The sequence below is a fragment of the Ranitomeya imitator genome, chromosome 6 (genome assembly GCF_032444005.1).
Source record: "Ranitomeya imitator isolate aRanImi1 chromosome 6, aRanImi1.pri, whole genome shotgun sequence".
Lineage (NCBI taxonomy): Eukaryota > Metazoa > Chordata > Amphibia > Anura > Dendrobatidae > Ranitomeya > Ranitomeya imitator.
The window spans coordinates 261,985,298-262,010,656 of record NC_091287.1 but is presented as its reverse complement, the minus strand read 5'-3'; positions in this window follow the sequence as shown (position 1 = coordinate 262,010,656).

The window sequence follows — 25,359 nt, the reverse complement described above, 5'->3', positions numbered from 1 at the left end:
CCTGGGTCTTTGCCTCTGATGTCCATGCTCCCGATCTTGTTCGTGCCTTTCATATGGCTCATCCTGGTCATCCTGGGGGCTCTGGTGAGGGTTCGGTGACCCCTCCTCAAGGGGGGGGTACTGTTGTGAATTCTGTGGCAGAGCTCCCTCCTGTGGTCACAAGTGGTACTTCGGCTGATTCTCTCTGTGAGCTTCCGTTGGTGGAGGAAAGTGGTACTGCGGCTTCTGAGTTTCCTTCCTCAGGTGATGTGGTGAAGTCGTTAGGTGCTGCTCGATTTAACTCCACCTAGTGCTTTGATCCTGGCCTCCAGTCAATGTTCTAGTATTGGACCTGTTTCCTCCTGGATCGTTCCTGTGGCCTGCTGCTCTGCATAGCTAAGTCTCGCTTTGCTATTTTGTTTGCTGTTTTTTTCTGTCCAGCTTGTCTATTTGTTTTTTCCTGCTTGCTGGAAGCTCTGGGACGCAGAGGGTGTACCTCCGTGCCGTTAGTTCGGTACGGAGGGTCTTTTTGCCCCCTTTGCGTGGTTTTTGTAGGGTTTTGTGTGGACCGCAAAGTTACCTTTCCTATCCTCGCTCTGTTCAGAAAGTCGGGCCTCACTTTGCTAAATCTATTTCATCTCTACGTTTGTCTTTTCATCTTAACTCACAGTCATTATATGTGGGGGCTGCCTTTTCCTTTGGGGTATTTCTCTGAGGCAAGGTAGGCTTATTTTCTATCCTTAGGCTAGCTAGTTTCTCAAGCTGTGCCGAGTTGCATAGGGAGCATTAGGCGCAATCCACGGCTGCCTCTAGTGTGGTTGGAGAGGATTAGGGATTGCGGTCAGCAGAGTTCCCACGTCTCAGAGCTCGTTCTATGTTTTTTGGTTATTGTCAGGTCACTGTATGTGCTCTGACCTGTATGTCCATTGTGGTACTGAATTACCTTATCACAACAACTATCTTCCCCTTCTATAAAATGAATACCCACCCCCCCAATTCCTAGTTTAAACACTCCTCCAACCTTCTAGCCATTTTCTTCCCCAGCACAGCTGCACCTTCCCCATTGAGATGCAGCCCGTCCCTAGCGTAGAGCCTGTAGCCAACTGAGAAGTCGGCCCAGTTCTGCATGAACCCAAACCCCTCCTTCCTATACCAATTCTTGAGCCACTTATTAACCTCCCTAATCTCTCGTTGCTTCTCTGGTGTGGCACGTGGTACAGGCAGTATTTCGGAAAATACCATGTTGGAGGTCCTTGCTTTCAGCTTGCAGCCTGGGGGGGACAGGTTCCCTTTAATTTCAGTTCTGGTGTCTGCGTGGCGTTTGCAGGACACGATGCCGGCTACACAGCAGGGGAACAGCTAGCGTTGCTGAACCCCACTGACACATTGTCTGGTGTTTTTCTCTGTGCAGCTAGCACTTCCGGGCAAAAACTGGCGGTGTTAGAGCCCAGGGTCTGCAGGAGGAGCAGAGTGTAGGCCGAAGCCTGCACTGGAGCAACTTGAAAGGGAACCTTTAACCCCCCCCCAGGCATTTGTTGCTGAAAGAGCCATCTTGTACAGCACTAATGCTGCAAAAGGAAAAGGTGGCTCTTTTAATTATGCTCCTTGCAAACGCTGAACTAGACACTCATGTAATGTGTCCCCTCACACCGTAAAACCGTCCCGGAGGTGGGACTTTCCTTTGTAATGTGACGCAGCACAGCTGTCATTCCTACCCCCTTGGTGCCGTGCGACGCCTCCTCAGCGTTGTTTTAATCTTTCTCTTCGCGCAGGTCCTTGTTGAAGCGGTCCTTCATGGAACGCCAATGTGTTTTTACTTTGTCCACTGTTAAAAAAAAAAAATTTGGTCAGTAAATGGACTTTTTGCCGTGCAAAGACAACTGTGTGTGATGAAAGAAACTCCGAAGAGTTTCTTTCATCACACATCACACACAGTCAAGAGAGCACGGCTAAGGTCTCTGCTGCTTCAAACTGCAGTGCAATACTTACCAAATGCATTACGGACCCGTGGCATGGCATTGTCCCAGCCATCCCACAACGCTTGGGCCACCTCATTCCATAAACGGTGGAGCGTGCTTTTCATCGAATGCAGTGGATCCCAGCTGTCCCACAACGGAACTCGCTCCTGGACCAGGGTTATAATGAGGTCATTGTCAATACGGTCATCGTCCCATCGTGAAACCTAAAATTAAAAGAAAATCATTAAAGTATGCTCAATCACATAAGGAAAAGAAAGATAACAGATGATGAGAAATGGCATGAATGTGAAAGTCAACATACAAAAGGATTCCAGAAGAAAAATTTAAAGAAATTCAAGGGTAAAGAAAGGAAGATTCAAGAATATTACAATGAGGACAGTCAGCCTTGTATACATACCCGCTGCCGTCTTCCCACCGGAGGTTGACTCCGCTGCTCTGGCCCGGTCTGTGCCTCAGTGGAAGTGCTCTAAAAAAAAGGAAAAATAAAATTGTCACATGTTACCAAGCTGAAGAGGCAAATACTCACCTCACTGACATGCTCCACTTCCGACTGACGTGGCTCAAACTCCTCACCAGATGAAGACTCCGAAGAAGACATTCTGATGCACGTTGAAAAAAAGAAATGGAAGAAATTAGGACATGTAGAGCCAAAAATTTGAAAATAAAGGCATTGGTTAGGATATACCCACATTGATCTGGGTCTTGTCCTCCAAAATGCGGCCTGACAGTGTCTTGTCTTCTTGAGAGTCTGATGAGAAGTGTCCTGAAACTGTCCCCAACCTCCCTTTTATCACCTTGATGCTAGGGGGTGGCTTATCAGTGTCTAGACCTCCTTATCTTAATTGAAACGCATGCATTCAAAAACGCATGCAAACGCATGTACATAAAAAACGCATGCGTTTCCATAGACTCCAATGCATTTTTTGATGCAAAAAAACCGCAAACGAACGCATGCGTTTTTATGCGTCAAAAAAAGCCTCTGAAAATTACTACATGTTGCATTTCTGCAAATGAACGCATGCAGCAAAAAAACGCATGCGTCGTAAAATGCGACCAAACGCGTATAAAAAATGCATGCATTTTTTATGTTAAACATAGGGAAAAAAGCATGCGTTTTTATGCGGTACAAACGCTGCAGATAAAAACGCAAGTGTGAAACCAGCCTCAGAGCTGAGAGGGTTAATGTTAAAGTTACAATGGGCTGGTTTTATGTGAGCACCCATACAGTGAGTGGAAGGGTGCTCACTATATCCCCTCTCACAGAGCCAACACCGGCATGTGTACTAGTAGAACTTGAGGTGATGTCACGATCATGTGATCATCACATGGTCTTGGTTAAATACCTGGGCATTTTAGAGAGTCTGAATGGTGTGTTGGGAGAGCGAACACTCCCACGTGGCTCCAGGGGGAGCAGTGAACATTGCCAGGTGTCTGCAGGTGGAATCTGCAGAGAAAGGACTCTGTTACACTTTATTTGTTTTGTTTTCCATTAAGCCAGGAAGACTCTGCATTTGTTTTTCTAAACCGTGCCTTGGTCTATGCTGACTTTAATAAACCAGCAGGTATTTCACTATCAAAGTATTACTGTGTCTACCTGAAGAAGCAGCTTTTAAGTGTGTCAACCCCTTACACGTGGTATTTTGGATGCAGCATGGAGGAGCTTGTGAAGCATCTTGTTCAGGTACAACAGCAACATCAGCTCGCATTTGAACAGCAGCGAGCGGCGCATCAGGAAATGAATAAGCTGTTGGCACAGCAGCTTCAACACCAACTGCAGCAGCTAACAAGACAAATGGAGCTTCTCTCAGAGGCGGTTCGTGTAAGGCCAATCTCCTCAAAATCTCCAGGTGATGATGTATACGTCCAGAAAACTTTAAGAAGACACCATACAGAAAATGACCCCAGGGATGATGTTGAATCCTCTTGACTATGTTTGAGCGGGTAGGGGAGAGTTAGAGGCTACCAACAGAGCAGTGGGCAGACGTGCTGGCCCCCTATTTGACTGGTAAACCCCAAAAAGCATATTACAACTTAGTCCTCCAGGATGCCAAAGAGTATGGGAAATTTATACCTGAAATTCTGGCATGCCTGGGACTGACAATATCTGTAAGGGCTCAGCGAGTCCATCGCTGGGCGTATGCTGGCAACAAACCTCCACTCTCCCAGATGTTTGATTTGTTGCGCCTGGTTCAAAAGTGGCTGCAGCCAGAGACTTCCACTCTGGCCCAAATGATTGATCGTGTGGTGATGGACAGGTTCATCCACTCCCTCTCAAGGCCAATACAGATCTTGGTTGCCATGGGCAATCCCCGGAATGCAGATGACTTGGCTGGCTGGTTGAGAGAAACCAGGTTGTGGAGAAATTCCTCAGGAAGCCAGACGTCGCTACTTCCCCATACTGGGATACCCAAAAGGGGGCATGCTCACCATGGACCCACAACAGGGGGACATCCCAATCCTGATGAAGGGTCCCCTAAGTCTGTGCTGAAGGATGTGGTCTTTTATTGGTGTCACAATCCTGGAAAAATAGCCTCCCAGTGTCATATGTCCCCTGAACACATGGACTGCAGCCTAGGCAGGTGCTCCTCTAATTATGCCTATCCAGCCTGCAATGTCAACTGTCAACCTGGCAAGAGTCCCAGTCGTGTGCAGTGTCAGTCAATGGGGTAATGGTTCTGGGACTGTTGGACTCTGGAAGTCTGGTGACCCTAATCAGCACTGCAGTGCCCCACCAGTTAATCCCTCAAAGGTTTGTGGGCGTCCGTTGCATACATGGAGACACCAAGGACTACCCTGTAGCCCGCATAACCATGGGAACAGGATGTGGTGATAGAGCCCATGAATTTGGCATAGTAAAGGACTTAATCCATCCTGTCATCCTGGGTGGAATTTTGCTCTGTTTTGAAACTTGTGGCAAAAGGGGGATGTAGAGAGTTTGCTGGTCAAAAGCCAGGCCTCTCTGAAGGTGACCCCATCAAAATCAGAAGTGAAGGAGTTTCCCCTATGCGTCCTCACTGGAGAGGAGGACAAGATGGTAACAGAGGCGCCTAGCTTCCCTGACATAGAGGTGCCTGAAGAGATCTTTGGGACTGCTCAACTTCGGGACCGTACATTAAAGGGAGCATTTGCAAATGTGATTGTATGCAATGGGGTTGCTCAAGAGCCGGAGGTTAACACCAGGTTCCCTCAATTTGCAGTACATGGTGAATTGTTGTATTGGGTGACCAAACTAAGGGGAGAAGAGGTAGTCGAGCAGTTGTTGCAGTTTCAGGACCATACTGGCAGAGGGTTTTAGACAAAGCCCATTCACATGTTTTGTGTAGACATCTTGAGGTGGAGAAAACTCAGGAGAGAGTGTTACAGAGGTTCTATTGGCCAGGGTGTTACCACGAGATCCTAAATTATTGTAGATTCTGCCCCACCTGTCATAACTGCTCCTACTTCTCACTTCCGAAGCCCCTTAGTCCTGTTGCCTGTAATAGAAATTCACTACCTTGTGTTTCTGAACGCTGCCTTGGTCTATGATGACTTTAATAAACCAGCAGGTGTTTCACTATCAAAGTGTTACTATGTCTTCATGAAGAAGCAGCTAAGCATGTCAACCCCTTACAATATATATAGACATACAATACAGACCAAAAGTTTGGACACACCTTCTCATTTAGATTTTTCTGTATTTTCATGACTATGAAAATTGCAAATTCACACTGAAGGCATCAAAACTATGAATTGGCATTCTCTTGATGAGCTTCAAGAGGTAGTCACTGGAAATGGTTTTCACTTCACAGGTTTGCCCTGTCAGGTTTAATAAATGGAATTTCTTGCCTTATAAATGGGGTTGGGACCATCAGTTGTGTTGAGCAGAAGTCTGGTGGATACACAGCGGATAGTCCTACTGAATAGACTGTTAAATTTTGTATTATGGCAAGAAAAAGAGCAGCTAAGTAAAGAAAAATGAGTAGCTATCATTACTTTAAGAAATGAAGGTCAGTAAGTCTGAAAAATTTGGAAAACTTTGAAAGCGTCCTCAAGTGCAGTTGCAAAAACCATCAAGCGCTACAAAGAAACTCGCTCACATGAGGACCGCCCCAGGAAAGGAAGACCAAGAGTCACATCTGCTTCTGAGGATAAGTTTATCCAAGTCACCATCCTCAGAAATTGCAGGTTAACAGCAGCTCAGATTAGAGACCAGGTCAATGCCACACAGAGTTCTAGCAACAGACACATCTCTACAACAACTGTTAAGAGGAGACTTTGTGCAGCAGGCCTTCATAGTAAAATAGTTGCTTGGAAACCACTGCTAAGGACAGGCAACAAACAGAAGAGACTTGTTTGGGCTAAAGAACACAAGGAATGGACATTAGATCAGTGGAAATCTGTGCTTTGGTCTGATGAGTCAAAATTTGAGATCTTTGGTTCCAACTACCATGTCATTGTGCGACGCAGAAAAGGTGAACGTATGGACTCTACATGCCTGGTTCCCACCATGAAGCATGGAGGAGCATGGAGGAGGTGTGATGGTGTGGGGGTGCTTTGCTGGTGACACTGTTGGGGATTTATTCAAAATTGAAGGCATACTGAACCAGCATGGCTACAACAGCATCTTCCAGCGGCATGCTATTCCATCAGGTTTGCGTTCAGTTGGACTATCATTTATTTTTCAACAGGACATTGACCCCAAACACACCTCCAGGCTGTGTAAGGGCTATTTGACCAAGAAGGAGAGTGATGGGGTGCTATGCCAGATGACTTAGATGACCTGGTCTCCTCACTCACCAGACCTGAACCCAATTGAGGAGGTTTGGGGTGAGCTGGACCGCAGAGTGAAGTCAAAATGGCCAACAAGTGCTAAGAATCTCTGGGAACTCCTTCAAGATTGTTGGACTACCTCATGAAGCTCATCAAGAGAATGCCAGGAGTGTGCAAAGCAGTCATCAAAGCAAAAGGTGGTTACTTTGAAGACCCTAGACTATAAGACATATTTTCAGTTGTTTCACACTTTTTTGTTAAGTACATAATTCAACATGTGTTAATTCATAGTTTTGATGCCTTCAGTGTGAATTTACAATTTTCATAGTCATGAAAATACAGAAAAATCTTTAAATGAGAAGGTGTGTCCAAACTTTTAGTCTGTACTGTACATACATATGCACACATACAGTATATATACTGTATACACACTACATATCTATATATGTACATAAATATATATACATATATAAGTACATTATATTTATTTAACCCCTTCCTGGCATTGGGCGTACTATTCCGTCCATGTGACCTGAGACTTAAAGGGACTCTGTCACCTGAATTTGGCGGGACTGGTTTTGGGTCATATGGGCGGAGTTTTCAGGTGTTTGATTCACCCTTTCCTTACCCGCTGGCTGCATGCTGGCTGCAATATTGGATTGAAGTTCATTCTCTGTCCTCCATAGTACACGCCTGCGCAAAGCAATCTTGCCTTGTGCAGGCATGTACTATGGAGGACGGAGAATGAACTTCAATCCAATATTGCAGCCAGCATGCAGCCAGCGGGTAAGGAAAGGGTGAATCAAACACCTGAAAACTCCGCCCATATGACCCAAAACCAGTCCCGCCAAATTCAGGTGACAGGTTCCCTTTAATTCCCATGGACGGAATAGTACGTCATTACCGATCGGCCGCGCACATGGGTGGTGTGCTGCCGATCAGGGCCGGGTGTCAGCTGAATCTCACACCTGACACCCGGCATTAAGTGCTAGGAGCTGTCACGGACCACTCCTGGCATGATAACCCCTGGAACACTGCAATCAAACATGATTGCAGCGTTCCGAAGCCGTCAGAGGGGCTGACAGCTTTTGGATCGGAGACCCCGCAGCATGACAAAGGGTTCCAATTGCTGCCATGGAGACCTGATGTCGTCATGATGACATACGGGTCTCCAGACCTGAGAGACATCCTGTCATGCGCAGTGATGACCAGGATGTCTTCCAGGTTAGTGTATAGAAGCTGTAGCGCTGACAGCTTCTATAGGATGCAGATCTGCATGCTATAGAAGCGATCAGCCTGCATAAAATGAGTGTCCCATAGTGAGACAAAGAGTAAAAGTAAGAATGAATTTAAAAAAATAATATAATTGTAAACATATTTAAAAAAATATGAAAAAAATAATTTAAAAAATCGATATTTATTCCATCAATAAATAAATATATGAATAAAAAAAATCTAAGCAATAATAGTACACATATTTAGTATCGCCGCATCCGTAACGGCCCGACGTTTAAAACTGTCACACTAGTTACTCCCTTTAGTGAACACCATTAAAAAAAAACAAGGCAAAAAAACAATGCTTTATCATCATACCGCCAAACAAAAAGTGGAATAACACGCGATCAAAAAGACAGATATAAATAAACTTGGTACCATTGAAAAGGTCATCTTATCCAGCAAAAAAACAAGCACTGATACAGCTAAATCACTGAAAAAATAAAAAAGTTATAGCTCTTAAAATAAAGCCATGCAAAACGAATTATTTTTTATATAAAATAGTTTTTATTGTATAAAAGCGACAAAACAAAAACAAAATATTTAAATGAGGTATTGCTGTTATCATACTGACCCTAAGAATAAAACTGCTCTATCAATTTTAGCACACTCGGAACGGTATAAACGCCCCACCAAAAAGAAATTCATGAATTGCTATTTTTTGTAAATTCTGCCTCAAAAAATTGGAATGAAAAGTGATCAAAAAATGTCCTCACATGACTCTGTGGGCCAAAATATGGAAAAATAGTAGCTCTCAAAATATGATGATGCAAAACTATTTTTTGCAATAAAAAGCATCTTTTAGCGTGTGACAGCTACCAAACATGAAAACCCGCTATAAAAACTCACTATGATGATGATGATGTTTGTCCTTCGTGTTACGGCTGGCGGAACGCACCGAGTAGTGATATGAATTGTTATTGGTGCGTTCGCAGCCCAGAGTCTACTGTGCAGGAGAGAAGCCTGCTGCAAGAGGAATGGCGGCCCTATATAGCGGTATAATGTCAAATTAGACGTGAGTTCCATCACTCAGTCAGTATAGCACGACCCCTGTTGCTTCACAGGGTTGTGGAATAATAAGTGGGACTAAAAACCCTAACTAGGGTTGTGTCTGCTCTGGGACTCTTCTGTTCTAACCGCACACATGAAGAAACCAGATGCTAGGCCAAGCGACTAATTAACCCCACTGATGCTAGCTGGCTGCCTATAAGAATTCCCACTGCTAACGGACACTCTCCACGTGTAGCCTGAGTGGCAGAGTATGACTGGCGGCAAGCAACAAAATACAAATGATACTAACGCATGGCCATGCGAACCTTTTATAGCTGCAGCAACTTCAGGACCTTACTAGAGGACCAATGGGAGCTGCTACAAGACCTGAGCGTGTGACCCCTGACCTCCAATCAGAGGTCCTCCCTTGGGCATGCTCAGAAGGGAAAAAGCAGGACTTCGTCACAGAGATGTCTGTTCACCGCATACCAGTACTGGCTACAATGGCTGAGCCTGGAGGAGCAGCATTAGCCAAGTGCAGAGTATCAGCCTGAGCCAGACGTTGGGACCGACGTCTCAACTGAGCAGACTCCACTAAGGCTGGAGGAGAATGGGAGACCACAGCGGAGGTGGTTCGAGATTCCCCCTGTGCAGTGGCAGGAACTCAACACCTGACACTTCATAGTCAAAGATGACCATGACTTTAGGGTTAGAAGAGAATTAGTAGTTATGGGTTCGGAGGTGGCTGATGAGTCCAATCCGGGCCCTGAAGGTTTGCCCACATACTTGATATAAGGAAGCAGATGTGGTCAGTACATCAGGTTCTACTTGTGCCTTGCTCTTTCTTTTTGCGTCAAAGATTTTCCTATCTTCAGCTGGACGTGCTCCTGAGGTGATTCTGCCCAGCCAACCTGGACGAACCAGGGCAAGCTCTTCCCATTCATTGGTGTTGACTTACAGGTATTTGAGAGACACCTTAAGGCAGTCTTTAGAGTGCTTCTTCTGCCCCCCCAACTGCTCGCTTTCCTTGGCACAGTTCTCCATACAGCAGTTGTTTCGGTAGTCAGCTGTCAGGCATTCTGACCACGTGTCCAGCCCACCTGGCTTGGACTTTCAGCAGGAGAGTGTAGACGCTGCAGAGCCCAGTTTGTTCCAGAATTGCCAGGTCCGGGACATTGTCTTGCCATCTAATGTGGAGGAGTCTGTGGAGGCAACTCATGTGAATATGATTAAGCTGTTTAGCATGCCGGCTGTAGACTGTCCAGGTCTCGCTAGCATAGAGAAGACCACCGCACAATAGACCTTCAGCTTGGTGGTAAGGCTGGGTCCCCTTCATTCCCAGACTTTCTTATGCAGTCTCCTGAAGGTGGCACTGGCTTTGGCAATTCTGTTATTAACCTCAGTGTCTATGGTTACTTCACGGGAAAGTATGGTGCCTAAGTACATGAAGTTATTGACTGCTTTGAGGTTTGGCTCCTTCACCGTGATACGTGGCTCCTTGAATAGTTTTCCTGGAACAGGTTAATACATGACTTCGATTTTTCTAATGCTGATCTTGAGAACAAAACTGTTGCAAGCTTGCGAAAAACAGTTCATTTCATGCTGCATCTGCTGTTCTGTGCTAGCGTTAAGAACACAATCATCAGCAAATAATAATTCACGGATAACAGTCTCATGCACTTTCGTAACCGCCTTCAGGCATTTTGGGTTGAATCCTGTGATGAACCTGGATGCCATCTTCACAGTTGTTAAAGGCATCACTTAACATTGCAGAGAATAGCATACTGAACAGGGTTGGAGCTAGCACACAGCCTTCTTTTATGTCGTTTGTTACTGGGCAAGCCTCAGATGCATTCATTCAGAACCTCCACCATCATGGAACTGCTGGACAATTGAGATGAACTTGCTTCGGCAGCCGAATTTTGCCATGATCTTCCACAGGCCGTCTCCACTGACTGTGTCGAAAGACTTGGTCAAATTAACAAAAGTTACATAAAGGTCACGTGTTGCTCCTGGCACTTTTCCTGAAGTTGATGTGCTGAAAAGACCATATCTACTGTTCCAAGTTTAGCACGGAAACCACACTGGCTTTCGGGTAATAGGCCTTGCTCAAGGTGATGTAAAAGGTGGTTGAGCAAGAGACGAGCCAATATCTTTCCTGCAGTGGACAGAAGGGAGATGCCTTGATGGTTGTCACAAGATTGTCGATTACATTTCCTCTTATATTTGTGAATTATGCTGGCCTCTTTCATCTGTTGTAGAACCTGTTCCTTTTTCCACATAAACTGGAATAGTTTGGTCGCCATTTGCATCAGAGCAGGGCCGCCAGCTTTACATACCTCAGCAGGTATAGCATCATTTCCGGGTGCTTTTCCTCAAGAAAGTTGTTTTACTGCTTTCCTGACTTCATCTCCACTTGGAAGAACATCAAGGTTGATTTCTACCTGGGGCAGGCGAGCAATATGCTCATCATTGATATTGGCAGGGTGATTAAGAATATTATTAAAGTGCTCAGCCCACTGTTCCAGAACTTGTTTCTCTTCTGTCAGCAGCTTAGTTCCATCTGCGTTAAGCAGAGATCAAGAGCTTGATGACTTGGGTCCATATACAGTTTTGAGTGCATGGTAGAAGTGTTACTGGTCATGGGTATTTGAATAGCCCTGAATTTCATCTGCCTTCTTGCTAAACCAGTTATCCTGCATCTCGTGTAGCTTGATCTGTACCTTTCTTTTTATGTTGGAAAAGGCACCTTTCTTATCTAATGACGTGGTGTCATTTTGATACACCTTGTACCGCTGATGTTTCGCTTCTAGGAGTGTCTTTATTTCCTCGTCTTTTTCATCAAATCAGTCTTGATTATTTCTGGCTGCTGATCTGAGATGCTCCAGAGCATTATTATAAACAGCATCTCTCAGAATTGTCCACTGTTCCTCAACGCCGATCTCCTCTGCCTGCAGTATATTTAAAATCCACTATAAATAGTAAATCAAACCCCCCTTTATCACCCCCTTAGATAGGGAAAAATAATAAAATTAAAAAAAGTATTTCCAATTTCCCATTAGGGATAGGGTTGGGGCTAAAGTTAAGATTACGGTGACGGTTTGGATTAGGGTTAGGGTTGGGATGAGGGTTAGGGTTGGGATTAGGGTTAGGGGTGTGTTGGGGTTATAGTTAGGGTGGGGACCAGGGTTAGAGGTGTGTTGGGGTTAGAGTTGGAGTTAGAATTGGAGGGTTTCCACTGTTTAAGCACATCAGGGGCTCTCCAAATATGATATGGCGTCTGATCTCAATTACAGCCAATTCTGCGTTGAAAAAGTCAAACTGGGTTCCTTTCTTTCCGAGCTCTGCCATGCGCCCAAGCAGTGGTTTACCCGCACATAAGGAGTACCAGCGTACTTAGAACAAATTGCACAATAAATTTTGGGATCCAATTTCTCCAGTTACCGTTGGGAAAATAAAAAAAATTGGGGACTAAAAGATCATTTTGTGGAAAAAATATGATTTTTTATTTTTACAACCAGGCGTTATATACTTTAGTGAAACGCCTGGGGGTTCAAAGATCTCACCATACATGTAGATAAATTCCATGGGGGGTGTAGTTTCCAAAATGCAGTAACTTGTGGGGAGTTTCCACTGTTTAGGCACATCAGGGGCTCTCCAAACGCGACATGGCGTCCGATTTCAATTCCTGCCAATTTTGCGTTGAAAAACTCAAACGGCACTCCTTCCCTTCCAAGCTCTGCCATGCACCCAAACAGTGGTTTACCCCCAAATATGGGGTATCAGCATACTCAGGACAAATTGGTCAACAACTTTTGGGGTCCAATTTCTCTTGTTACCCTTGTGAAAATAATAAATTAAGGGATAAAAATCATTTTTGTGGAAAAAAAATGATTCTTTATTTTTACGGCTCTGCGTTATATACTTATGTGAAGCACTTGGGCATTCAAAGTACTCACCACACATCTAGATAAGCTCCTTGGGGGGTCTAGTTTCCAAAATGGGGTCACTTTTGGGGGTCTTCCACTGTTTAGGCAAATCAGAGGCTCTCCCAAAGCGACATGACGCCCTCAGATCATTCCATCAAAGTTTGCATTCCAAAACATCACTACTTCCCTTCCGAGCCCTGACGTGTGCCCATACAGTAGTTTTCTCCCACATATGGGGTATCAGCATACTCAGGACAAATTGGTCAACAACTTTTGGGGTCCAATTTCTCTTGTTACCCTTGTGAAAATAATAAATTAAGGGATAAAAATCATTTTTGTGGAAAAAAAATGATTCTTTATTTTTACGGCTCTGCGTTATATACTTATGTGAAGCACTTGGGCATTCAAAGTACTCACCACACATCTAGATAAGCTCCTTGGGGGGTCTAGTTTCCAAAATGGGGTCACTTTTGGGGGTCTTCCACTGTTTAGGCAAATCAGAGGCTCTCCCAAAGCGACATGACGCCCTCAGATCATTCCATCAAAGTTTGCATTCCAAAACATCACTACTTCCCTTCCGAGCCCTGACGTGTGCCCATACAGTAGTTTTCTCCCACATATGGGGTATCAGTGTACTTAGGACAAATTGGACAACAATCTTTTGGGTCCAATTTCTCCTGACTGTTGCCCATATCAAAAAAATGTCTCTCTGAGACCTCTCTCAGTAGGGACCTGTTTCCAATTATAACACCCGCTTCACATCAATGGGAGTCACCCATCCCTGCAGTGGGCTCCCCCATCCTCATTTGGTGTAAGCAACCTACTTCAAAACCCCCCTCCTTCTCTGCCAACAGATGGGTACAACTTGACACAAGGGGAACATACTGTACCTGAGATAGACACCCCTCCAAACTAGGGGTCCATACCTGAGAAGGTTACTCCTACTAACTAAATTGTAAGCAACTTCAAGGACCCATTAAAAAGGAAAAACAAATAATTGTTTTTTTTAATTCAGTTCCTGAAATGTATATAAGTGAGGATGACACACCATGTATATACATGTAGGCTCACCGCCGGAGCCTACATCAAAGCAGGGGATCTGACCTCAGACGTACTATCCCGTCCGAGGTCAGAAAGGGGTTTAACACAGCATTATCCATATATACAACCCCTGGCAAAAAATTATGTAATCGCCGGCCTTGGAGGATGTTCATTCAGTTGTCTAATTTTGTAGAAAAAAAGCAGATCACAGACATGGCACAAAGCTAAAGTCATTTCCAATGGCAACTTTCTGGCTTTAAGAAACAGCAAAAGAAATCAAGAACAACAAATATGGTAATCAGTAATGATTACTTTTTTAAAAAAAAAAAGCATAGGGTAAAAATTATGGAGTCACTCAATTATGAGGGAAAAAAATATGGAATCATGAAAACAAACAAAAAACACTCCAAAACATCACTAGTATTTTTTTGCACCGTCTCTGGTTTTTATAACAGCTTGCAGTCTCTGAGGCATGGACTTAATGAGTGTCAAATAGTACTCTTCATCAATCTGGCTCCAACTTTCTCTAATTGCTGTTGCCAGAACAGCTTTGCAGGTTGCAGCCTTGTCAATGACCATTTTCTTCAACTTCCACCAAAGATTTTCAATTGGATTGAGACTATTTTCAGGCCATGATATTGACCTAATGTGTCTTTTTTCAAGGAATGTTTTCACAGTTTTTGCTCTATGGCAGGATGCATTGTCATCTTGAAAAATGATTTCATCATTCCAAAACATCCTTTCAATAAGAAAAGTGTCCAAAATATCAACATATACTTATGCATTTATTGAAGATGTAATGACAGCCATCTCCCCAGTGCCTTTACTTGACATGCAGCCCCATATCATCAATGAATGTGGAAATTTGCATGTTCTCTTCAGGCAGTCATCTTTATACATCTCATTGGAATGGCACCAAACAAAAGTTCCAGCATCATCACCTTGCCCAATGCAGATTCGCGATTCATCACTGAATATGACTTTCATCCAGTCATCCACAGTCCACAATTGCTTTTCCTTAGCCCATTGTAACCTTGTTTTTTTCTGTTTAGGTGTTAATGATGGCTTTCATTTAGCTTTTCTGTATGTAAATCCCATTTTCTTTACGCGGTTTCTTACAGTTCGGTCAGAGACATTTATTCCAGTTTCCACCCATTAGTTCCTCATTTGTTTTGTTTTGCATTTCCTGTTTTGGAGACATATTGATTTAAGTTTCCGGTCTTGACACTTTCATGTCTTCCTTGGTCTACCAGTATGTTTGCCTTTAACAAACTGCCCATGTTGCTTGTATTTGGTCCAGATTTTAGACACAGCTGACTGTGAACAACCAACATCTTTTGCAACATTGCGTGATGATTTACCATCTTTTAAGAGTTTGATTATCCTCTCCTTTGTTTAATTTTGACCCTATGCTTGGTTTCAAAAAGTAACCATTACTGACTACCACATTTTTTGTTCCTCATTTCTTGTACTGTTTCTTAAAGCCAGAAAGTTGCCATTTGAAATAACTTTAGTGTCACGGCACCGTTTTGCGCCGCTCCTACCGCCCCGCCTGCCACTCCGCCCCCGCTCACCGGCATACTTACCCTCATGCTCCTCTTGCAGGTGTGCATTCTCCCTTCTCCTCCTGATGCACCGTAGCTTCCTGGTGTCCGCTGACCACGCGTGCGCACTCCATCTCCCTCTGTGCATGTGCACTTCTTCTGTGACATACTGGTGCGCTGCTTCTCTTCTCTATGGCCTGGGGGACCCTGACTCAGAAGTCCTCCTGCACACCATGTATTTAAGGTATGCCCTTCCTCTGCTCCATGCCTGATTGCCATTTGTCCTCATTTGACCCAGGTCCCTCTGTACCTTGCTCTGATCTGTGCATTCGCCATACCTTGCTCAGTCCTGTGCGTTCGCCATTCCTTGCTCTGTCCTGTGTGTCTGTCATACCCTGCCTGTCCTGTGTTTCCGCCATAACCTGCCTGTCTTGTGTTTCCGCCATAACCTGCCTGTCTTGTGTTTCCGCCATATCCAGTTTGTCCTGGGTGTCCACCATATACTTCCTATTCTTAGTCTCAGCCATTGCCAGTCAGTCCTGTGTCTCCGTTACTGCCAGTTCTGCGTCTTTTCCACTTCTACTTCCTGTCCCCGGGTATCAGCTCCTGCGGCAATAGTCTCCCTTGGGCCTGCCCCTAACACTCCCTGTATTGGGGGTAGTCCACCTGGCCAGCTCACCCTTGGTAGGTTCGTTGTTGCGGTTCTGCGGGTTCACTTTAGGAGTTCCAAAAGAGCTGACAGTACAATCAGGCCATGGACCCCGCTGGTACCCCGACTCCTACCCAGAAGTAACTACTGTTTCTCTGAGAGAATCAGTCTAGGATCATGTCCTTCTAAAAATCCATGGAGTCTCGTCTCTCGTCTCTGCAGGCCTCTGATCCTGGGAGTGCTCCACAGCTGGCAGGTCTCCAACAGGAGCTTGCTCAGCAGTGTGATACCCAAACTCACATCCTTAATTTTATGGCTTCCGTGGATGATGCCTTCGTGTCCTCCAGTCTCCAGCTCCTGTTTCCTCTCAGTCCTTGGCCCCTCACCCACCGCCTTGCCTGGCTAAACCACCTCATTACAGTGGGGATCCTAAATTATGTAGGGGGTTTCTGAACCAGTGCCAACTCCATTTTGAGTTGCTCCCTATGCAGTACCCTACTGATCGAGCAAAGGTGGCCTTTGTAATTTCCCACTTAGAGGGAGAGGCTTTAGCTTGGGTAAACCCCCTGTAGGAGTGAGGTGATCCTCTTGTCTCTCAATTATCCATCTTTTTAGATACTTTTCATAAAGTATTCGATGAACCGGGTCGTTTGGCCTCTACCACGAGTCTCTTTTTAACCTTCATCAGGGTTCTCTGTCTATGGGTCAATATGCCATTCGGTTTCGCACACTTTCATCTGAGTTAGGATGGAACAATGAGGCATTGGTGGGAGCCTTTTGACGAGGTCTCTCGTCTTGAATTTAGGACGAATTGGCGGGTCGGGATACTCCGACTCCCTTGGAAGATCTAATATCCCTGGCAACCCGCATAGACTTATGTTTCCAAGAGCGTACCCGAGAATCCGCAGGGAGAGGAGAGTTCCTCGTCTTCCTTTGGCTACTCTGTGTCCTTCCCGTCCATCTCCTGTGACGACTTCTGCTGTTTCTGTCCCAGAGCCCATGCAGGTGGATCATCTCAAACTGGCGGAACAGCGCCGGAAGGAGAGACTGGCTCAAGGTCTATGTTTCTATTGTGGCAGTGTGGCTCATCTTTTGCATTCCTGTCCTTTGAGGCCCGGAAACGCCTCAACCTAGGACAGGTTTCAGTTCTTTTGCATCTGGGTAATAAGCGTTTTTCTGATTTTGCTTACATAGATTCTGGGGGCGGCTGGGAATTTCATCCAACTCGAGGCAGTTAGGAGGTTGCGGATTCCGGTCAGATCCCTGGAGACTCCTCAACAAATTGCATCGGTTGATGGTCAACCTCTGCAGGAGTCCGTTACCTTAGTTACAGAAAAGTTGGAACTCCAAATTGGAATCCTGCATCGGGAGAAGATCATCTTCTATGTGCTGCCCTCCTTGACCCATACTATTTTGCTTGGTCTTCCTTGGTTGAGGACTCACGAGCCTTGTCTTGACTGGCGGTCTGGTGAAATCCTGTGCTGGGGACTCTTCTGTCAGAGTAACTGCCTGCTTCCTGTTCAGCCAAGAAAACCACCCCGTCCAAGTTTTGTGCCTGCTAATTTACCTTCCTCATACTTGTCTTTCTTGGATGTCTTCGACAAGAAAGAAGCAGAGATCTTGCCTCCACATTGGCCATACAACTGCCCAATCGATCTTGTACCTGGCTCCACTCCACCCCAGGGTCATATCTATCCGTTGTCTCCAACGGAGACCCAGGCCATGACTGAATATGTCCAGGAGAATTTGGCTAAAGGCTTTATTCGCAAGTCTTCCTCTCCTGCAGGCACTGTTTTTTTCTTTGTTAAGAAGGATGGATCCCTCCATCCATGTATTGACTACTGAGGCCTCAACAATCTCACGATCAAAAACAAGTATCCTTTACCTCTTATTCCAGAGCTGTTCGATCGCCTTAGGGGAGCACAAATTTTCACAAAATTAGATCTTCACGGAGCTTACAACCTAATCCGTATTCGTTCTGGAGATGAGTGGAAATCCGCCTTTAACACCCGAGATGGCCACTATGAGTATCTTGTAATGCCTTTTGGCCTGTGTAATGCTCCAGCGGTGTTCCAGGAGTTTGTGAATGATGTCTTCTGGGATCTACTCTACTCCTGCATGGTGGTATATTTGGACGACATTCTTGTGTTTTCCTCGGATCTTGCTTCCCACAGGAGAGATGTCTGCCAAGTCCTATCTCGTCTTAGACAGAATCATCTTTATGCCAAACTCGAGAAGTGTGTCTTTGAACAATCTTCATTACCGTTTCTCGGCTATGTCATCTCTGACTCAGGCTTATGGATGGATCCGGATAAAGTCTCTGCCGTTCTTAACTGGCCATGTCCTTAAGGGGTAAAGGCAATACAACGCTTTCTCAGGTTCGCAAACTACTACAGGCAGTATATTCCACATTTCTCTACTTTGGTCTCCTCAATTTCTAACTTGACTCGCAAAGGGTCTAATCCTCACATCTGGACTTCAGAAGCTGAAGAAGCATTTTGGTCTCTTAAGCAAGCCTTTGCTTCTGCTCCTGTACTTTGTTGTCCTGAGGTTAACAAGCCTTTCATCCTTGAAGTAGATGCTTCTGCCATTGGCGCTGGTGCGGTACTTTCCCAGAGATCATCTTCCGGACAATTTGCTACTTGTGGTTTCTTTTCCAAAATCTTCTCCGTCTCGGAGAGAAACTATGCCATTGGCGACAAAGAACTATTGGCCATCAAATTGGCGCTGGAGGAGTGGCGGTATTTGCTGGAGGGAGCTGTTCACCCTTTCAAGATCTATACTGACCACAAGAATCTGGAATTCATCTGTTCTGCGCAAAGACTAAATCCCCGACAGGCCAGATGGTCGTTATTCTTTGCCCGCTTTGACTTTGAACTACATTTCCGTCCTGGCAACAAAAACTTTAAAGCTTATGCCTTGTCCAGATCTTTTCTTGCATCTGATGTAAAAGAAGAACCTTCACATATCATGGATCCCAGCAAGATCATTCTTGTAGCACCGATCAGCATGTCTTCTTTACCTCCAGCTAAGACCTTCGTCCAGGCTAACAAGAGGTCTCGAGTTCAACGTTGGGGTCATGCCTCCAAATTAGCAGGTCATGTAGGGTACAAGAAGACACTCGCTCTCATCATACGCTAATATTGGTGGCCGTCTCTTCTACAAGACGTTCAAAGTTTTGTCGCCTCATGTCCTTCTTGTGCAAGGAACAAGGATCCTAGACATGGACATGTGGTCATTTTTGTAGTCGTGGATCGATTTTCCAAGATGGCGCATTTTGTCCCTTTGCCTGGTTTACCATCCGCTCCAGAGTTGGCAAGAATCTTCATAGCTCACATCTTCCGAATTCATGGTTTTCCTCTACACATTGTCTCAGAGAGAGGAGTCCAGTTCACCTCTCGATTCTGGTGCGCTCTATGCAAGCTGATGAATGTTACTTTGGATTTCTTTACTGCTTACCATCTACAGACCAATGGACAAGCTAAGCGCACTAACCAAATTCTAATGACCTATCTCCGTCATTTTTCCAACAGTCATCATAATAACTGGGATGATTTGCTTCTGTGGGCTGAATTCACGTGTAATAACCATATCAATGATTCTTCTTCCAAATCTCCCTTCTTCATTGTCTATGGGCAACATCTTGGAGTTCCTCTGCCGGTGCTTCCTGTCTCAGGTGTGCCAGCAGCCGACCATTTGTCCGAGGAGTTCTCCAGGGTCTGGCAGGAGGCCAAAATCACTCTTGAACAGGCACAAGTCAGGATTAAGAGACATGCCGATAAGAGACGCCTGGATCCTCTGTTATATCGGCCAGGTGATAAGGTCTGGTTGTCTTCCAGGTTCATTCGTCTTAAGATCCCCTCACATAAGTTGGGTCCGCGGTACATAAGTCCCTTCAAGGTTTTGGCTCATATCAACGATGTTTCCTACAAGTTGAAGTTGCCTGCTTCACTTTGCATACCCAACTTTTCACAGTTCCCTTCTCAAACCTGTCATTTTCAATCAGTTCCATGCTTCTCCTGCTCAAACTCCTTTACCGGTTTCTGACCCGGATATCGTTGAGGTTAAAGATATTCTTGCCATGAAGATGTCTAGAGGTAAAACTCTCTTTGTGGTCGATTGGAGGGGTTTTGGTCCATAGGAGAGGTCTTGGGAAACTCATGAAAACATACAGGCTCCTTGTATTCTAGCCAGATTCCTTTCTGGTCTTAGAAAGAAGGGGAGTAAGGGGAGGGATACTGTCATGACGCCACTTGGTGCCGCCACTCCTGCTGCCCCGCCTGCAGCTCCACCCCCACGCTCGCCGGCATACTTACCCTCTCCGGCATGCTCCTCTTGCAGGTGCGCATTCTCCCTTCTCCTCCTGATGCACCGCAGCTTCCTTGTGTCCACCAGCCGCGCGTGCGCACTCCATCTCCCTCTGCGCACGCACGCTTCCTCTGTGATATACTGGTGTGCTGCTTCTCTTCTCTATGGTCTGGAGGACCCTGACCCAGAAGTCCTCCTGCACACCACGTATTTAAGGTACGCCCTTCCTCTGCTCCATGCCTGATTGTAATTTGTCCTCATTTGACCCAGGTCCCTCTGTACCTTGCTTTGTCCTGTGCATTTGCCATACCTTGCTCAGTCCTGTGCGTTTGTCATACCTTGCCTGTCCTGTGTTTCCGCCATAACCTGCCTGTCCAGTGTTTCCGCCATAACCTGCCTCGCTTGTGTTTTCGCCATACCCTGCCTGTCCAGTGTTCCCACCAAATCCAGTTTGTCCTGGGCATCTGCCATATCCTGCCTATTCTTAGTCTCAGCCATTGCCAGTCAGTCCTGTGTCTCCATTACTGCCAGTTCTGTGTCTTTTCTGCTCCTACTTCCTGTCCCCGGGTATCAGCTTCTGCAGCAATAGTGTCCCTTAGGCCAGCCCCTAACACTCCCTGTATTGGGGGTGGTCCACCTGGCCAGCTCACCCTTGGGAGGTTCGTTGTTGTGGTTTTGCGGGTTCACTTTAGGAGTTCCAAAAGAGCTGACATTTAGTTTTGTGCTATGTCTGTGATATGCTTTTTTTCTATGAAATTAAGCAACTGAATGTTAGGGGTCGAGTTCCTGCCTCTGCACAGGGGGAATCTCGGGCCATCTCCGCTGCGGTCTCCCATTCTTCTCCTGCCGCAGTGGAGCCTGCTCAGCGGAGACGTCGATCCCAGCGTCTCGCTCAGTCTGACTCTGTGCTAAGAGTTACTGCTGCATTTCCTGCTTCTGCCATTGAAGTCAGTGCTGGGCAGCGGCGAGCGGACGCTTCTGGGGCTAAGTCCTGCTTTTCACATTCTGAGCATGCCCAGAGTAAGATCTCTTAGTGGAGATCGAGGGTCACATGATTAGATACTGCAGCTAAGGTCCTTGTAGCTGCTAGGACTAAATCCTGCTTTGCACTCTGAGCATGCCCAGGGCGAGATCTCTCAGTGGAGATCTAGGGTCACATGCTCAGGTGCTGCAGCACTCCATTGGTCCTTCTTTGAAAGGTCCTAAACGTGCTGCAGCTATTTAAGGCTCGCATGGCCGCACGGCCATGCGCTAGTATCAAGTCATATGTGCTTTGCGCCAGTGTGGTTATGCATAAGTGTGTTCAGGGACCCGGCTGAAATAAGCCCCTAGAGTACCGGCACCTCCGGTGAGGAGATTGTATGAGAGTGTTCAGGGACCCGGCTGAAATAAGCCCCTAGAATACCGGCTTCTCCGGTGAGGAGATTGCATGTTGCTTAACCACAGACTGCTATCAGCTTGGCAGTAAGCTTGTGCTCCTGTGAGGCTAACAGGGCGCAGTGCTTTCCTCTCGCGGCTGCTCTGTGAGGTAACAGAGCTAGTCTATACCGCCATATTGTGCCACCATTCACTAGCAGCAGGTTCTTCCTGTACGGTGGACCCCGGGCTGCGAACGCACCATTTATAATAAATATCTATTTCTACTTGGTGCGCTCCGCTAGCCCTAACACTGAATGAACATCCTCCAAGGCCTGTGATTACATATTTTTCCCAGGAGTTGTAGTAGAGTGATAACATGCACCCCAGGTCTGTATCCATGATAAGTATGAAGCACATATGAACGGAGCCTTTACATGCATACCACATATATAGTGAAATTAACCTGCTTGTACTGAATCTGTACACACAGGCTTATCAGTGTATAGCAAAGATGAGGTTACATAGAGGTCACAAGACTCTATAATTGGGAAGAGGAGAAGGAATAATCAGCACACAGCAGGGTTAGTATACACAGCGTTCACATGAAGTGCAGCCACTCATCAATATATATGTACCATCCCCTAACTGTTTCTCTCTCACCAGTGTCTCTAATACATGTGCCTGCCAAGCTCCACCATAGTAATGGCACACAATGTATGTGCTCCTGCTCTGTCCTATCATACATATACCATCCCCGACTGCTTCCCTCTCACCAGTGTCTAGTACATGTGACTGCCCAGCTCTCCCATTGTAATGGCATACACTGCATGTGCCCATCCTGTGTCTTATCATACATATACCATCCCCCAACGGCTCTCCTCTCACGAGTCTCTAGAACATGTGACTGCCCAGCTCCACTATAGTAATGGCAGACACTGTATGTCTCCATGCTTTTTCCTATCATACATATACCATCCCACAACAGCTTCCCTCTCACCAGTATCTAGCATATGTGACTGCCCAGCTCCACCATGGTAATGGCAGACACTGTGTCGTGGCCGATATATGCTTACAGCCCTTGTTTCCCATGTTATACAGTCAGTAGCACCCAAAGCTCACAAAGACTCTTTATTATACAGCAGTAATGTGATATATCAGCCATGTCTGCTGGTAGGTCACACAGAAGCTGTCTCGGCAGTGTGTGAGGCAACTTGTAGCAGCCACATGAGGGAACATGGTGGCTACATACATTTCTGAGGTAATATTAATCTCATATATGATATAGGAGCTGATACTACACTAATACATGATGTCTGAGGTGAATGTACTCCTATCAGCTGTAATGTGATGTGATAAACCCAGTATTATACTTCCCTGAAACTGCAGTGTTGTTTCCTACAGTTCATCCAGTGAAAGAAAGAGGGAGACAGATTTACCTCCTCTATATTATCTCTCACCCTCCTCTCTAACAGAGACTAGCCCCACCCTCCTCACAGAGAAAGACAGAGTAACCTCCCCCATATAAGCCCCACCCTCCTCACAGTAAAACATCAGGCACAGACATGATGTGCTCCTTCATCTTAAAGCAACATCACTCCTGCTCAAAATCTACACTGCTATACAAACAGAACTGCAGGAGTTAAAGGTCCTTCCTTCCCAAAGTCATGTCCTCCTCCACTTAGTGCTCGGGTGGTTTCTATAACAGAATTATTTGGTTCTTGCATTTTTGTTGCATTTTTTAGATATTTTCCTCTTTATTTGATGCTTTGGTGTAGATTTGAAACAGCATTTATATTATTGTTTTTATAGTACTTAACAGTTTTGATTCTGCACTTAAAAAATTATCTGCAGTTTTTTTTACATTTTTTTAGGCTTCACAAAAGCCTTTAAGAAAAAGCAGCATTTCTGTGGTCCAAAAAAAATGCAGCAGAAGAAATGCAGCATTTATGCTACATGTGAACACAGCCTAAATGTCCGAGCAAAGTGGATGTGACTCACTTAAAATTCCTCCCACTGTGCATGTCAAGACGCTGTTATACTGTGCTGTTTGGGTGTATTTTTTTCTTGAAAAGCTTCTACGTCTCTAAAAAACATTTGTAAAAAATAAGAAAAAACATTTAAATGTAGAATCAAAGCGCTTCTGTACTATTCAAGAATGCATTTGTTAAGTTCCCACCGCTGCACAGTGGGAATCTCAAACCATGTCCTCTGTGGTCTCCCATTCTTGCCCAGACAAAGAGGATCCTGCTCAGCAGAGACATCAATCCCAGTGTGTTGCTCAAGCTGATGTTGTGCATCTGGTTACTGCTGTTGTCCCAGGTCAAGCTATTGTAACCAGTATTAGTCTGCGGCAAGCAGACGTTTCAGGAACTAACAAGAACAAGATACACGGCACTCTATAGATTTGTGAGTAGAGGTGCTCAAGTAGGGTTTCCAGCCCCTTAAATCAACTGTATCAAAAAGCTTGGCACTCTATAATGCTTGTAGAAAATAAAGTCATTTATTTTGCATCAGGACAAACAGATCAGCTGTGGCTCGTATCTTGCTAAACGTTTTCGGTCCATTGTGGACCTTCCTCAGAGCAAGTTTATCTGGAGCATAGGATCTGGACATAAAACCAGATGCATGAGTATGCTGACACTATATGTAGAGGCAAATTTCAGAGGCACTAATGGAGACCGTGACTGAGCAGATTAAGCTGCTTGGGCATACGATGTGCCCACACTGTGCACGTTCTGTTGCCTGTAGTGTAAGCTCCTAATTGAACCCCTACCCTAGCATTGTTGACTGAGTGTGGGTGATTGAAGCTGACTAGCGCTAGCTAAGTGCCATCCAGCACTGAGCACATTTCCTACAGCATCATTAGCAGCGTTCACCAGTGTGGCACTGTGCGCAATGAGTGTGCTTTCCGGTCCCTAGTTAGGGTGGTTGGTGGTGTCCGCCAGTGCGGCACTGCGTGCACACACACTACGCTAAATTTATTATTATAGTTTTTCCCTGGCACATCAGTTGCTGTGCCAAATGCTAGTGGGTCTAGAGGGACTCTAACCCCGTGTCCTTGGGGCAGAGTTCTGTGACCAAGCACTAGCATTTGTTCAGCGATATAGCGGCTCTGTGACGCAACAGGGTCCATCTCCATGCATACCGGATGACGTTAACCAATGTGCAGGGCTGGCGTCAGCACCCGGCGTACCCGGGCAAGTGTCGGGGCCCTGGTGAGACGGCGGGCCCATTCAGGGCCAGCGTTAGGGGCAGGCAGCTGCCTAGGGCCCCTGCTCCTCCAGGGGCCCTAAGCTAGCAGCACATCACACAGCTGCTATGGGGCCCCTGTGAGGCAGAGGGGCCTGCCTGTCACCAGCGCTGGCTCCCCTGCCGCCGCATCTGATCATCTGATGCTCCCTCTCCGATCATTCCCCTCTCTGCCTCTGACACTGCGGGTGCACAATGATGTCATCACGCACTCACTGTGTGCCAGGCAGTCAAGCTGAAGCCACCGATATAGGAGCAGGGAGCAGCGCGGGCACGAGGAGAGAGGAGAGATGAGGGGTGTATTTTTT